The sequence below is a fragment of the Paroedura picta genome, chromosome 1 (assembly GCF_049243985.1).
Source record: "Paroedura picta isolate Pp20150507F chromosome 1, Ppicta_v3.0, whole genome shotgun sequence".
NCBI lineage: Eukaryota > Metazoa > Chordata > Lepidosauria > Squamata > Gekkonidae > Paroedura > Paroedura picta.
The window spans coordinates 199,240,136-199,255,886 of record NC_135369.1 but is presented as its reverse complement, the minus strand read 5'-3'; the positions used below and the strand labels follow the sequence as shown (position 1 = coordinate 199,255,886).

Below are 15,751 nucleotides of genomic sequence, written 5' to 3'. Positions count from 1 at the left end.
TTCTCACGTTTGTGAAAGGTTAAACCGGGAAAATTGAGGATATTCAGAAGTGGCTACAAAATAGATCAAAATATAACTCTGGGTATTACTTTAAATCTATAAATAGCACTAAAATTTAATCATCCAAGAGTTCAAAGTAATGGGCAATATCAAGTTTAGCTATAAAAATGTTTTAAAGTAAAATATCAGAGATTGCAGCAGACAGAGAAATATAAATGATCATAGAAGCACACACAATTGCCCCAGATGAAAAATGGAGGCTTGTTTTTTGACAGTTAAGTGATTACTTCCATTCACGAAACAGAAAAATAGTTACAGGATCTAAGATTTCATTCAACGTATAAACGATCCAAAGATTTCCTAACTACTCTGAAGAAGAATGTGCATCACTGGCAAAGCTACTAGCTCTAGTCTTTCCATGCTGCTACAGCAAACCCTCAAGATGCCCTAAAATATTACACATTTAGACATACTTCCAACTACAGTAGAGATTATTGCCCATTACTCTTCCAGTTATTCTGAAATTCCTTAATAAAACAGAAATGAAAAAAACTACTCTCGAATTGGCTTTCTGCTTAATTGTGACCAAGTTAATGTCTCACACTCCCTAGACATTTTGTTGCCATAACTCTCTTGCCCAAATGAAAACCAAAGTGCATGCACGTGCCCTTTGGTCAGTCTTGTATGTGCCTTGAAGTTATACGTGTTCCACCTTTAACTGGGAACAAACTTTTCACATACATACACTTAATTATATAAAGATATTGCTCTTAATGCTGAATAAAATATAAAACTAAGTACAGGAAACTAAGTGCTCTTATTCTGAAGTTTTCTTTTTCTTATGCAATCTGAAACGTATTCAAATTCTGTTTTGTACCAAGCCCATCTCAGAATAAGTGCAAAAAAGCACAAACAATTCCTTTGTTATTCAACAGAGTACCATAATGTTTAATAGCTATTTTTCTTCTACAATTGTTTCAGAACAGAATGAAGGTAGGTGAAATAGTTAAGTACCTGTACACAAGCCAATTATTTCCCAAGAAGGTTGATATCTTGGCTATTCATGTCGAGAGGGCAGCACAGGAGTCCCCAACCTTTTTGAGCCTGTGGGCACATTTGGAATTCTAACACAGCACAGTGTGCACAGCAACAAAGTGACACCCACAAAACAGCTGGCATAAGAGGCAGAGCCAACTACAAAATTCTAGCTACAGCTTGAGAAATACACAGTAGATTCTTGTCCTGTGGTGGCAGCTGATGCTAAAGCAACATTTTTAAAAAATCTCCATTGGCCAAGCAGAAGTCTTTCTGTGCAAATGCCTTGCCCGCTTTCTAAAAACACTTGATGTATGCCAGAAAGCATGTTTATAAGTGCCACAGCACCCACAGGTCGCATCCTGGAGACTCCTGGTCTAGCAGATCCTTATGAAACTAACGATGCATATAAGCTCCTTCAACATTTGTTTAGGAATACATCTCTTAGGGAATGGCAGGGCTGAATTTTCAGAGGATCAGTTTATCCACACAAGTAGGCTGGGTAGCACATTAAAGGGAGATAGGGCATGTCAGGCACACTGAACCTGAGCCTACATGGAAGCCTTCCTCATTCTGCTCCCCAAAGACAAGAAAAGATTTGAACTGACCCTCCTTGTTGGTGGAATACTTCCTATAACGCATGGAATGTCAGTCTGTTTTTATAAATGTGAGCTTTGTTGCTTTTACCTTTAAACATGTATGTCAGCCACTTCCTGTGGATGCTTATACAAAGTATACTACCATATTAATTTTTTTCATTGATGTGTTCATAAGAAACTCGCAAGTTGTGGATAGAGGGACTGGCTTCTGCAGCACATGTACTAAAATTCAAATGATATAGATGGCCTCTGCTGCATGGCCTCTGCTGCAGTGGCTAGCCACATACATACATGGCCATAAGTCTCCACCCAGCTGCCCCCTCAATAGTCCTAAAAGATATGGAATAGCGAAAAGACAAAGAATGAGATGTGTTCTGTTGTTCCATTATGTTTATGTGATGCTAAATACCCGCCACTACCATAACTTAATAAAGGAGCCAGTGTAATAGTGTAAATTTAATAAACAGACCAGTGTATTGTTAGAGCCAGTGTAGTGCAGTGATTAGAGTGCCTGACCAGGATCTGGGAGATCCAGGTTTGAATCCCCACTGGTGCCATGGAAGCCTTCTGGGTGACTTTGGGCCAGTCACACCCTCTCAGCCTCACCTACCTCACAAGGCTGTTTTGAAGATAAGTTAGAGGAGAAAAGAATGATGTAAGCCTCTCAGATCCCCAATGCGAAGAAAGAGGACAAATGAAGTCATATGAATAAAAATAAATACCATTTACATAGTAGTTTCTGTTTATGCTATCAGCACAAAAACTGCTAGTCATTCTACAACATGACATTTTGTTCAAAGGTACCCAGAATGGCAAATCCCTGCTCTTGATGCACAAAGCACTCCAATAGGGTTATTGCTTAAATCCGTAAAATGCTACTATACAAATAGGTTCATCTTTCAAGCTTTCAAGTCTGAAAAATAACAGCATTATCTTAAAATGTACAAAATAAATTTAATCAGTGGCATCCATACTAGGAATGACAGAACATGTAAACTAGTGTTTACAGCAAAGTAATATATGATACCAGTCTGCATTTGATTTGTCCTTTATGTAGTTTTTTAAAGACACATTTCTCCTATTTAGATATAGAAAGGGATAAGGAACCTTTAACACTGCTTTTCTTCTCTGGCAGTTATGTATTCAACTCTTTTCAATTGACAGGATGTACAGGTTTGTTTTCCTACATACAATTACCTTGTTACAGGAAAAAACATGTGAAACAATTCTGACGGTGCTGTTACTAGAAAGCAGAAATAGACAAGGAAAATGCAGTTCCAAATGTAAGAATGCTAAGGAAGTTTTGTTAACATAATGGAAAGTGAATTAAACAGTGCATGCGGGAGGGGGGGGGGGAGCTGACAGGAATTGGTGTTCTATTTCATTTAGATAAATACTTGCTTCTGGCCCATAGCTGTGTCACAGGTGACCAACCATTCAAAATCAGAAAAAATTGTGGTAATTTCATGAATCAAAAACAATAAAGGTATATTGAGAGGACACGTTGCTAGCCTCAGCATACTGAGGTATAATCCCTTAGAAAGGTTTGCCTTTCACTCACAGAATGGAGACGTTATTTTAACCTCTATATCTGTTCCACATAATTATTTCTGGTAAGGCCTTGGAGGAGGAGCTGGTCTTATGGCTTAAGTGCTACTCAGCGCTTAACACCCACTGAGGGCAGCTGTCCTGCCCCCGGGTGCCTCCTCCTCCAACCGGCTTGCCTGTCTGTCCAGCAGCCAGCCAATTGCCTTCCGTCCCCCACCCCTGACCACCTCTCCCTCCTTCCACTTCCCTCAGAGGCTGCAGGTCCCTGCTGTGTGAGAGCTGCCCCTGCTGGTGAGTTCCCTTCCCAGGGGCCTCCAGCCTGCAGCCTTTCCAGCTCCTGGGGAGAGGCCATCCGCAGAGTTCTTCCATCCCACACCCTCAATCTAGCACCCGTGTATTCCTGAATGCAACAGGCTTGGCCCCTAGTGTACAAATAAAATCCTGTTTATTCCACACACAGAAAAGAAAATATTAAAATGATATTTAAGGAAGACCATGTTGAAAAACTGGTTTTCCTCTTCCTAAAAAGCACCATGGATAACGGTTTTGCTTTTCAAGGTGCCTGCCTCTCAGATAAAGAGCCTGTCAATATAGCAAAGATTAAAAAAAACAACAACCCCGAAAACAGCATAACATAAGCCTTCTATATTCTCCAAGACATGGATGAAAGGGCCCTGATATGTTGTCAGTCTCTACTATTTTCTCACAAACGTAGTCCTCTCAAGAATGCTCACTGCAGTGACTACTCTCCTCACCAAGGCCTATTCTGCACACAGTGGATAATGCACTTTCAGCGTGTATTATCTAATGTGTGCAGAATAAGCCCAGGACTTCTTCCAGTCAGTTATCCCAGGTACTTGACAACCACCAAAATGGGAGGCCCAATTCCACTGCAAACATGTATCAGCTTGAGTCTCTGTCTTAGGTTTATCCATCTACTGGTAAGATAGAATTGAGCCTTTTAGCGCATATTCCTACTAGTGAGAACCTTTTTTCTTAAGTACTTTAGAATATCACCACCTCCTAATAACTGCTGAACAATCAACTGCTTTATTTTAGTCAAAGCTGAGAGACATATATACAAGTTTCATCAGTGTTTCATAAATGTGTTCCCACAGAGGTCAATCTCTCACCCCCGCCACCCCCCAAAAAATTTCACCTGAAAAGTCTTCCTTCAAACAGAGCTGCAAAGAATGGGCGGTATAGAAATCCAAATGAATAAATAAATAAAATTACAGAAGCCTTCATGTTTAAGAGATGGGTCAGATGAAGCACCAATTCTTAAATCAATTTTGCAACCTGTTTTATCATACTGACTCAGAGAGAAACACCAAATTCCACAAAAATTATATCCCTGCAGCAATTAATGTTTCCCAGGGAACGGTGATCCCCCAACTTAATGTATGGCCCCCAGCTCTGCCTTTACAAAGATCTTCACCCTCTGGAAGCAGTGCTATCTAAGTTTTTACAGTCAATATTTGAAGCCCCTCAATGTATACCAAATGGAGGGAGAGATGGTCTCTCAAGGCACACATGTGGGTTCAGATAGCCATTTATTGATTAACATAAAAGTGTAACCTCCAGACACTTAGCCCTCTTGTTCTTTGAGAATAACGGTCACTAAAATTGGCTGAGAACTGATTAAGAAAAATTGCAAGAGTACAGTTTCTCCCCTGTTATAGCTCTTAAGCAATGGATTTTGGACCTAGTCTGATAGGGCCTGGCTGCAGCAGCATCCTACTATAATACATCTTATTGAAAACCATTTCCGGCCAGCAGACTAACAGCATTAGTAGTCCCTAAATATCAAAGACTGTTCAGTCTGGCACACTTCAACATCTTGCCCTCAACCTGTGTAGAAGGCAGATACCTTCGTATTCCTTATACACATTGGGTGTGTCCCTGCCAAATGGGAAAGACAGAGACTGTGGAACAATTGTTATTACACTGCTCCTATTACACTGACATTCGCTCACAATATATTGCACCAGTGTTAGCAAGCAAACCAGGAAGCAGAGTTCTGCATCTCACTACTGCTCTCTGATCTCTTCTTTGAAAGAACACGTACCATCGCAACATTTTGTAGGGGGGGATGAAGCACACGTAGGCAGATGATTACACAAGGCTGAATTATAATGTTGAATTTTTTTGTCGATCTTAGTACTGTATGTGGCAAGTTTTTAAAGCTGATTTTATATCAAAATAAACTGCACTGAAATACAAAAATTGTAAGAATTGAGTTGTGATCAACAAGTTCTTGTTGGCCACCAGCCAGCTGAGGGCCATGGCTCAGCAGCAGAGCATGCAAAAGGTCTAGGGTTCAATCCTCAACACTTCCCGTTGGAAAGACAAGAGGGTAGGTGATGGAGAAGACCTCCACCTGAGCCCCTGGAGAACACCTGCCAGTCAGAGTAGACAATACTGATCTTGGTGGATTGATGATCTGATTCAGTATAAGACAGCTTCATACATCTCCAGTTGAAAGGATTAAAAATTGCACCATGCCAGCGGGAATATTTCAGGGAATATTTTTCACTTTCAGGGAATATTTGAAAGTGACATCACATCACTACTGTGATGTAGAAGTCACATTCTAGGATTGGGGCAAAAGAAGAATTGGTTTTTATACCCCTCTTTTCACAAAGTGGTTTACAATAGCCTTCCCTTCTTCCCACAACAGACATCCTGTGAGGAAGATGAGAATGAGAGAGCTCTGAGAGAACTGCTCTGAGAAAAGCTCGACTGTGACTATCCCAAGGTCACCCAGCTGGCTACATGTGGAGGGGTGAGGAATCCAACCAGACTCTCCAGATTAGAGGCCACCACTCTTAACCTGTCTCTCAATGTTATGGTAGAAGCATAGCTTTTTAAAGACAAAATGTCTAAAACGTGGCTTTAAAAAGATGCCACTCATTTATAGAATCATAGAATTATAGAGTTGGAAGGGGCCATACAGGCCATGTAGTCCAACACCCTGCTCAACGCAGGATCAGCCCAAAGCATCCTAAAGCATGCAAGAAAAGTGTGTATCCAACCTTTGCTTGAAGACTGCCAGTGAGGGGGAGCTCACCACCTCCTTAGGCAGCCTATTCCACTGCTGAACTACTCTGACTGTGAAAATTTTTTTCCTGATATCTAGCCTATATTGTTGTACTTGTAGTTTAAACCCATTACTGCGCGTCCTTTCCTCTGCAGCCAACGGAAACAGCATCCTGCCCTCCTCCAAGTGACAACCTTTCAAATACTTAAAGAGGGCTATCCTGTCCCCTCTCAACCTCCTTTTCTCCAGGCTGAACATTCCCAAGTCCCTCAACCTATCTTCATAGGGCTTGGTCCCTTGGCCCCAGATCATCCTTGTCACTCTCCTCTGTACCCTTTCAATTTTATCTACGTCCTTCTTGAAGTGAGGCCTCCAGAACTGCACACAGTACTCCAGGTGTGGTCTGACCAGTGCCGTATACAATGGGACTATGGCATCTTGTGATTTTGATGTGATGCCTCTGTTGATACAGCCCAAAATGGCATTTGCCTTTTTTACCGCTGCATCACACTGCCTGCTCATGTTTAGCTTACAATCCACAAGTACCCCAAGGTCTCGTTCACACACAGTGTTACCTAGAAGTAACTACAACACACAAATGAATTCCTATAAAAATTTTCTTCCTGGTTAGAGCAATATGTTTTCACAACTAAATCTATTTGGAAATATGCCCACAAGCTCTCTGACATTTATATACAGTTTATTTGCAAGTTACAAGTGACTTATAACATTTTTCTGCCCTGTCAGGCAAACAAGGCTCCTATTTGCCTAGTATGCAACATCTTAAAACAACCTTTTAATAGTAAAAAGTATCCTGTTAAACCAGATATCTCATTAGCATAGCTCGGTAATGACAATTTTTGCTGTAGATTACAGATAAGCAAAATCACTTGGGATAAACTCCCTATAAATTAATATTTTATCCTACCATAAAAGTTTATTGTGTGCAGCTCTATGCCGTCCATAAACGCTGCAGCATAAATGATGCATGCGATTCAGACAAAAAATAGACAGTGGATTTCTTGTCAAAATATGCTGATTATGGCAGCTTGCCCAAAGCAAAATTCATTGTAATAAAAATTCCTGGACTGGAACATGGTGCCATTTATGTTATTTGCCACCCGAATTGTTTTCGTAGTCTCTAAACCCAAAGCAAACAGCTGTCAGTTAGAGAACCTCGGAAGAGCTCTGTCGCCAGGCTCTGCTGAGCTTTCTTGCTTTGAAGAACGTCAGCCAGGCCTTGGCAACAAACTGTGGAGGCCACATCTGAAGCAGCTGAAAGCACCGGATTAGAACGGCTTACATCTTTTGACATTGTGTCGCATCATTGGACTGAAATCGCACTGATAGATGCTTTTGTCGGATTTTGTGTTTTTCAGGAGTCCACAGAATTATATGCTACATTTGCTGACCTTTAAGTTTGGGGTTTATTCTGGCACCCAACTGCAAGTGGCATGAAAGGCAGAAAACCTACCCATAACTATATCAGTGGTGTACTCCTTAAAAGTGGGAGGAGGGGGAATGAGTAAGACTCAGGATGCTGCTGTTCAATAAATCTCAGAAACCTACTGTCTTCTTACAAATCAAATTGTGTTATGAACTAGTTCTGCTTTTCTGAACCAGAACTCCTCCCCTGTCTAAGAAAGAGGGGCGTTCATCAGGAGATAGCTATGAAAAAGGCACAACATGAAGTGATGAAGCTGCCTTACATTAAATCAAGCCTTTGGTCCATCGAAGTCAGACTGGCAGGGGCTCTTCAGGGTCTCAGGCAGGGGTCTTTACCATCACCTACTGCCTGCCTTCTGACAGGAACCTTCATGGGCCAGGCAAAGACTCCATCAACATGCCAAGCAGAGAATCTCACCACTCTGATGGAGGGACAGGATCTCTGGCCCTTCACTATGTACTTCTATTCAATATTCAACCTACTGACTTCCTATTTTTATGATTTGGCACTAAAGCTAGCACAAACCTGCCAAAAAAGGCTCATTGCATACTGGGAATTTATATTAAACACACAAAATTTTATTTGCAGTGTGGATAGTGTTTGAAGATTTTTTAAAAGGATATTCTCCTATTGCCTATCAAAAACATCCATTATCCCCAATTAGTTGTTTCATTGCTCAGAATTCTATACCATTTTACAAAATACAATATTTTAAGCTGTTCAGTGGCAACTTATTTATCGTCTACACATAACTATGTCTGAGAAGTCACTGGAATGGATGAAAGAGTTCCATGGGCATTAGACAGTCTCTGAAGTGGAGTAGACCCCCTCTTGTTTTAGCATTTCCATTTGTGCAACGTTAATGGTTTTCAATGACTGCTTATGTAAAACATGTGCGAATGCACAAGGAAGCATGCTTTACAGTGAAGACTATCTAGCACATATGGAATTGTTTACAAGATTTCAATCAACTGTGTTTGACATTACCCAAAAGCCCAGAGTCTGGAAACACACTTTTTGCATGAGGCAGAATGTTCCTTTTGAGTAGATTCACCCATCTCCTGTTGCATACTGAATAATGGACTTCAAAACTTTTCCTTTATATAATTCCCCCCTCAAAAAAACCCCAATAGTTTGACCCAAAGATACTAGAAGACAAACAGACTTCCATTATAATTTCTAATGATATTGGTACCGTGGGGGTTTTTAGCCCAAGAACATAGTTCTCTCCAATGAGGGAAATATTTGTCAGGACATCAAGACTGGCCATTAGCTTGTCTGGAGGGGCAGTATCTCTCCTGAACATTCAAAAATGCTTCCCCTGATTCAGGGGTTTCAGTCAAAATTTCAGGGGGGATTTTTGTAACTCAATATGTTGTGCAGATTGAAGTAAAAATATCCCCCAAGTCAAAACCTGTATATTTCCGTGAGGGTTTATTTTGTACCTCAGGTACCTTTTGGCTTATCAAAAGGGATGCCATGAGTGGCAAGTGTGATGGCCAGGTGTCTTCTCAGCTCATCACCCGCTCCATCACACCTTTCTGGTAGCAGTGATGCTGCAGGCTTTGAGTGGTCAGCAGAATGAGTGATGAGAAATAACTATACTGCGATGGCGGGCTTTCAGGGGAGATAGACTAGGAATCTGAGGTAATTCTGCTTGCTGCCTCCTTTCCCATCTCCTGAAGTAATTCACACCAACACCAACCCTGGGAGTTCCGCTTTTTGCCTCTTCTTCAGAAGGGCTCAATGCTGAGTGGTCTGGTGGACAAGGCAAGGGACATAGCAAGTAACTGGGTGTTTAGAACAAGGGGCTTTGCTTGAACCAGCCATAAATTTATACACACAAAGCATTACTGAGCAGACAGGTCATTTTCTGTCTGGGACAGAGGAATAATGATTTCTCTTGGAACTTCTCCTTATGCCCAATTGTCTTGGGATAACTTCCCTCAATCTCTTCACAGCTCCATAACCTACTGTCTCCCTCAGGCACCCCTGCTTCATTCCTGCCTCTTTATTGGCCCCAGAGCCCTATATTCTTGTCCTATAGACATTGGAGTTCTTTTCCTTCACCAAGTAAAGTCTTTTAACTACCTATCTATTCCTTGGTAGTTTCTACGTCACTTCTCTAGGTCCTATCTGAGGCCATGGAAGACGTTCCCTCTATTTAAGTCTCTGCCCCCAGCATTTTCACAGCCTTTCATTGGCTGAAGCCACTTAGCACCTGCCAGGGACTGGCTGGGATACCTGGAGGGCAGAACTAAAGGAAGTGGCTGGATGTACTTTGGGGAAACAACATTGTTTACTAAGACATACGTTTTTGAGCTGCTTCTCTGTTGTATTGTGCCAAAAAATCACACCCAGGGTAAGAACTTCAGCCTGAGGTTATCTTTTGAAAGTCAACTTGTATATTACAAAATATGGAACATGGTTTAAGGTATTTATCAGCAATGAAATATGGTGGGAAGAAAATCCAGTCTTTACTGTCCAAGCAAGGTTTTCTTGTACTATGCTTTTCTATGTACATGTTCTTCCAAAATAAAATAAATCTGCGGCTGAGACCCTATATTATAATCATCATCATCATCATCATCATCATCATCATCATCTGCCCTCCTGTATCACTCAAGGCAGGTAAAAACATTAAAATGACATACAAATTTATAAAAAACATTTATATTAATGCCCCTTAAAATAAATTGTTTTAGGGGGCTTTAGCATGGAACCAGTCTTGCGTTTTCTTTTCTCTCCCATCCCAGTGGTGTGGCCAGCTTTTCTTGGTGGGTCTTATTTTAGGCCTCGACCACAAGCCCTGTGGAACTGATTTATGCCATCCTCTCTAGCCAAACATATGTAGTTCAAGTGTGTGCTAACATGTTATATCTTCTTTCCTTTTATTCCTTTCCAAAGTACAAATATTTTACATTTGTAAGATAGAAAAATTAGCAGAGCCTTTGCTTTTGTACTCTGAATTCTAAGTGTCAGATGATACACAAGGTAATAATGTTAGTCTTGAGCAAGGCCACAAACTATGATGTAAGATGCTTTGTGTCCTCATAAATAAATGATGTACAACCACTGACATACTTTAGAGTTGATAAAATTCATCATACACATACAATTTTCAGAATACAATGATATATTCTTCATTGAAAAGTAAGCCCTTTGAGTTATGAACAAATGATATTTATTTCAGGGAATTAAGATTACAGGCAGAGGCTCTCAAGACTCTCCCATCCATCAAAGAAGTTCATCTGGTTAGTACACAAGAAAGGACCTCTTTTTAGTGGCAGCCCTACGATTATGAAACAACTTCCTTTGGAAGGTATGCCTGGCCCCCTCTCTTTATTAAGGTTTATTAAGGATTGTGCTTGATTAGTAGTCCTGAACTGTGATATTAAATTTAGTTTTAATTAATTTTATTTTCTGTATCTAATGTTATAAACCAGCTTGACTTCTGTAAGGAAGAAAGGAGGTTAACAAATGTTTTAATTAAATAAATACTACTAAATGTATGTAAACGGGTGATAAAAAGTCTTATAAAACTATGGAAAACAGAAGCTGAAAACTTTATTTCCGACATTAACTGTTTGTAGAAGTTAATGATGGTTCAAAACAGCTGCTGAAAGGTCTTAATATGCAATATTGGCATATTTTAAGCCATGGGGTAGTCTTGATTAATACACCTCGCATGTACTTTATGACAATCCTTTTGCATTTCTAGAGTGTCTCTGCATGCTCTTTGAGAATACATCCATCATCAGTTAGTCTTCTCATTTAATTATATACCTGCCTCGAGGCAACGTTTATTGACACAGATAAGGCTTTGTAGACCAAGCAGCTTTCTTTTTTTCTATTCCTGCTTCCAGCTAATAGAAAAATATTATTACGGGTGTCCTTCACTCATTTCACTCTCCTGTCAAGTTGCTGAGCCAGTGAGACTGATTCATAAAAATTAAGAAAAAGAAATGCTTGCTAAAACCAGTAAGGTGTTCTTTATCAATAACCCCTAAAGGTAAAGGTATCCCCTGTGCAAGCACCGGGTCATGTCTGAACCTTGGGGTGACGTTTTCATGGCAGACTCAATACGGGGTGGTTGGCCAGTGCCTTCCCCAGTCATTACCATTTACCCCCCAGCAAGCTGGGTATACATTTTACCAACCTCGGAAGGATGGAAGGCTGAGTCGACCTTGAGCCAGCTGATGGGATTGAACTCCCAGCCTCATGGACAGAGCTTTCAGATTGCATTTCTGCTGCCTTACCACTCTGCGCCGCAAGAAGTTCCCAATACCCCCTAATTTGGTGTAAATCAATTATAAGAGCAATGGTGGAATGAGAAGCAAGCCAATTTTTTTTTTAAACCCTGTCTTTGCTGTTAACATCCCACCACAGTTCATGTCACCTTGAACCTCTGTCCAAGAAAGGTGGGTTAGAAGTATCTTGAATAAACAGAACAACTTGTACCTCCTGCACTGAAACAAGCTTTAACTAGCTCTATAGCTCGGCATTTTATTATAGTTCAGAGCCATGAAGAATTGGATGGATGGGTCTAATGAAAAGAAACATTTTGATTTGGCGGAATAAAACTGCTGGGTGCTTCTTGAACACCCCAAAAATCACACTAAAAAATTATTCCCTAAATTAACCTAGTCTCCTGGGCTGAGTGAAAAATAAAAGCCTACCTGTAAAATGTACACAGGCAAGGCACATTTAAAATCCTAATAAAATAAGGTTTTTAGGTTCCCCCTGGTCACTGGGTAGGTATGCATACCAACTCGACCAAGCTACAAGACAGACCTCCCTAATCAAGGTGTCTAGGAGGAAGCTTCGGTCCTACATCCAGCACAGTCAGGTTTTCATTCTGGCCATGGGGTTGAGACAACACTGGTAACCCTGATGGACAACCTCTGCCACCAGCTGGACCGAGCGGGGCCAGCGCTGCTAATACTACTTGATGTCTCGGCAGGGTTCGAGCTACTAGCTTGCCACCTCACTGATGCCGGGATACGAGGGACAGCCCTTCAATGGCTGCTCTCCTTCCTTTGGGGTCATGGCTAGAGGGTAGCAATAGGAGAGAACCAATCACATTGCGGGCAATTCTCATGTGGTGTGCTGCAAGTTCTCTCCCCAATCCTATTTAACATCTTTATGCACCCTCTTGCCCAGCTGATATGGAGGTTCGGTCTGGGGTGCCATCAGTATGCCAATGACATCCAGCTTTTTCTCATGATGTACAGCCACCCTGACTCACCCCCAGACTCATTAGCCAGATATCTGGAAGCAGAGAAGAGTCAAGGAGAGTCATCTAAATGAGTAGTCCTTCTACCCCCTCATCTAGATCATTAATAATTATGTTAAAAAGTACCGGACCAAGCACCGAGCCCTGAGGTACCCCGCTACTCACCTACCTCCAGTCTGATGAAACACCATTGACAACAACTCTTTGAGTGCAGTTCTCTAACCAATTCCCTATTTATTTGTTTGTTTGTTTGTTTATTTATTATATTTATATACCGCCCTCCCCGGAGTCTCAGGGCGGTTTACATTGAACTTATAAACAATACATGAAACCACCTAACTATCTGAAAATCCAGATTGCAGTCCTTCAATTTATCCATCAGAACATCATTAGGAACCTTATCAAAAGCTTTACTAAAATCCAAGTAAACAACATCAACTGAATTTCCACAATCCAGCAAACCTATTGCTTGGTCAAAGAAGGAAACCAGGTTGATCTGACAGGACCTGTTGGAGACAAATCCATGCTGACTTCCTTGGATCACAAAATTGTCCTCCAGATGTTTGCAGATTGCTCCCTTTAATATCTGCTCCATTATCTTCCCCACAACAGAGGTCAGACTCACTGGTCTGTAGTTTCCCGGGTCATCCTTCCCTTTTTTGAAGATTGGAATAACGTTTGCTCTCTTCCAGTCCTCCGGGACATCTCCAGTCCTTAAAGAGGTCCTGAAGATGATGGACAAGGGTTCTGCAAGTTCTCCAGTAATTACTTTCAAGACCATACATGATCTAGGCCCTATCTGAGAAACTGCCTACCTACTTATGCTGGGGAGAGCTGCTGCGGCTGACCAGGTGAGGCTATTGTGGTGCAGAGGGAGGTGATTGCTGGGTGATTGCTGGGAGGATTAAAAAGGGCTGCTCCTCGCGCAAGCCGAAGGGCGATAGTTCTTAGCCTGGCAATTAGAATGAGCAGATTATAATTTCCCAGTACTTGCACTGCCTAGAAGTTACGATGGACCTCGAGGACACTCATCCCATCATCTGCAATGAGTGTGACATGATTGCCTTCCTTCCTGAAGACAAGATGGACTACATCTGCCACAAGTGTAAACTGGTAAGACTTTTGGAGGAAAGGATTAGGGGCTTAGAAGAGAGGATTATTACTCTGACAGAAGGGGAAGAGTTCATAGACCGGAGCTGTGCAACTCTGAATAAAGAGGATACAACCAGTTTTGAAGAGGATAAGGGGATTGACCTCATTATGGAGCCTCTGCAGACAGTTAGGAAAAAGACTCAAAGGCGTAGAGCAAGATGGTTCTCGGGGGCCTTTGGAGCTCCAAATGCCATTTTCGGCTGTATCAACAGAGGCATCACATCAAAATCACAAGATGTCATAGTCCCATTGTATACAGCACTGGTCAGACCACACCTGGAGTACTGTGTGCAGTTCTGGAGGCCTCACTTCAAGAAGGACGTAGATAAAATTGAAAGGGTACAGAGGAGAGCGACTAAGAGGATCTGGGGCCAAGGGACCAAGCTCTATGAAGATAGGTTGAGGGACTTGGGAATGTTCAGCCTGGAGAAAAGGAGGTTGAGAGGGAACTCTTTGTATTTGAAAGGTTGTCACTTAGAGGAGGGCAGGATGCTGTTTCTGTTGGCTGCAGAGGAAAGGACGTACAGTAATGGGTTTAAACTACAAGTACAACGATATAGACTAGATATCAGGGGGAAAATTTTCACAGAGTAGTTCAGCAGTGGAATAGGCTGCCTAAGGAGGTGGTGAACTCCCCCTCACTGGCAGTCTTCAAGCAAAGGTTGGATGCACACTTTTCTTGGATGCTTTAGGATGCTTTGGGCTGATCCTGTGTTGAGCAGGGGGTTAGACTAGATGGCCCCTTCCAAATCTATTATTCTATGATACTATGACAGAAGAGACTTGATTTTTCTTGGTCCCATCAATGGCTCACACTGTAACTAGGTATAGAAGGGCTTAGCATGTTGGCAATGCATATTCCTTGACTCATGTAAAATTAAATGAAGTTGTTCCCTTCAGTTATTCAAGCTAACAGCATCAGCTTGTCTTATTCCACATCTAGCAGAAAACTGTTCACATCCAGTCCAAGAAGTCTCTAGATAAGTCTCTGAAGGTGAAAGAGGCAAAGCAAACTTATTCTGATCAGCTAAATCTATAGTGCTAGGAAGACTTGTTTTATCCAGCATTAAATCTTCATAATAATAGGAATATGAAAAGGCCAATTGACCCTGTAGAGTTATTAAACTGATAGAATATATAAATGCTATTACCTCTCAACTGACTCTCGTGAACTTTTGTCATTACCATGTAATGTACATGTATAAAAATCTAATTTTGTATGTAAAATGAGAATTAAACTATTTGAGCCTCTACTACATATTGAAGGACGATTCGCATTTTGCCAAAACGTACATGAATAATCTCAAAAAGGTTAACAGCATTAACAAAAATATCCCCGTAGTTCTCAACTGTGCATACCAAGTGCCTCCAGAAGTACATGAATTGCTCTCCCTACCAGATCAGTTCATTCCTCAAGACTTTGTATAATAAAATGACTATCACACACAAGAGAAGACACTCCAGGTGAGCTTTACTCGTGAAATCTTCTAAATCAAAGATGTTCTTAACAAAGAAACAGATGCTAAATACCTGGGACTTTATTCATTTAGTTGTTGCACCATTTCCTTAGCCATTAAAAAAATCTCTTTCATGCAAACTGCCAAATTCAGGTTGGGAAATTTGTAGAGATATGGGGGTGGAGTCTGGGAGAGGACAGGACTGCGGGGGGGGGGGGGAGTCCTCAGCAGAGGGTT

At 41.3% G+C, this 15,751-nt stretch overlaps 1 protein-coding gene across 5 annotated transcripts in view; it reads right to left on the bottom strand.

Annotated features, from left to right (window-relative positions):
- Positions 1-15,751, bottom strand: part of MACROD2 (mono-ADP ribosylhydrolase 2) — a 1,296,381-nt gene that overhangs the window by 1,183,429 nt on the left and 97,201 nt on the right. The gene's annotated exons all lie outside the window — the stretch shown is intronic.